General features: G+C 43.8%; 1 pseudogene; it reads right to left on the reverse strand.

Annotated features, from left to right (window-relative positions):
- Positions 1–213: 213 nt before the first annotated feature.
- LOC101562608 overlaps positions 214–794 on the reverse strand; it is a 45813-nt pseudogene continuing 45232 nt past the window's right edge.

The following is a 794-nucleotide window of genomic DNA, read 5'->3' on the forward strand; positions in this document are numbered from 1 at the left end:
GGGACGTGCCTTTGGAGGGAATACATCACTTCACAGCTCCTTCCTTCCCTTCTGATTCCTGGCCACTATTCATTGAACAATGCTTTATTGCCATGCCATTCTGACATCTTGTTTCTGCCTTAGGAAAATGAAAAACAGCCATGGGTTGGAAACACTAAAACTATGAGCAACATAATTCACTCCTTTAAATTGTGGATGATGACAGTGACTCATTCACTCTCCGTACAGACTTTCTAGATTACTGGTAACATAGAGGCCTACCTTAAAGCTCAGTTCTCCATCTGTGCAACTGACTCCCAGGATGATGAGGACCAGGAAAAGATGTGCTCCCAGGATAATGCAGATGATCACAGGCAAGGAAAAGATGCCAGCATCCGAGACTGAACGGATGCCTGAGGAGGCAAAGGGGCCAAGTGTCTTTAGAGGAGGTTAAAGGCCTATCTTCAGGTATAGGCTCCAGAAAATTTATGTATCATGAATGTCTGTGAGCCTAGGCAGTCCCGTGGCTGTTACAACTTAATAAAATTTTATGCTTGCTTCTAAAACCAGATTGTCTGGCTTAATGTAATAGTACCAGAAATACGTAGATTTCATGGTACATATCAATGAGAATCAAGCATTTCTCCTCTGACTCAGCTAAGAGCAGAACAACCACTTACTTCTAGTTGGGGGAACTGTTGTCATTTCACCTGTAGAGAAAAGAAGAACAAGAGGGTTGGTACACTGTGGTAGCTGGACAGCCACATGGAACACTTGCAAACCCCTGTCCATGGTTTTCTATCAGGTGCCTGGAG

This window comes from Octodon degus, unplaced genomic scaffold (genome assembly GCF_000260255.1).
Source record: "Octodon degus isolate 3935 unplaced genomic scaffold, OctDeg1.0 scaffold00403, whole genome shotgun sequence".
In the NCBI taxonomy this organism is placed as follows: domain Eukaryota; kingdom Metazoa; phylum Chordata; class Mammalia; order Rodentia; family Octodontidae; genus Octodon; species Octodon degus.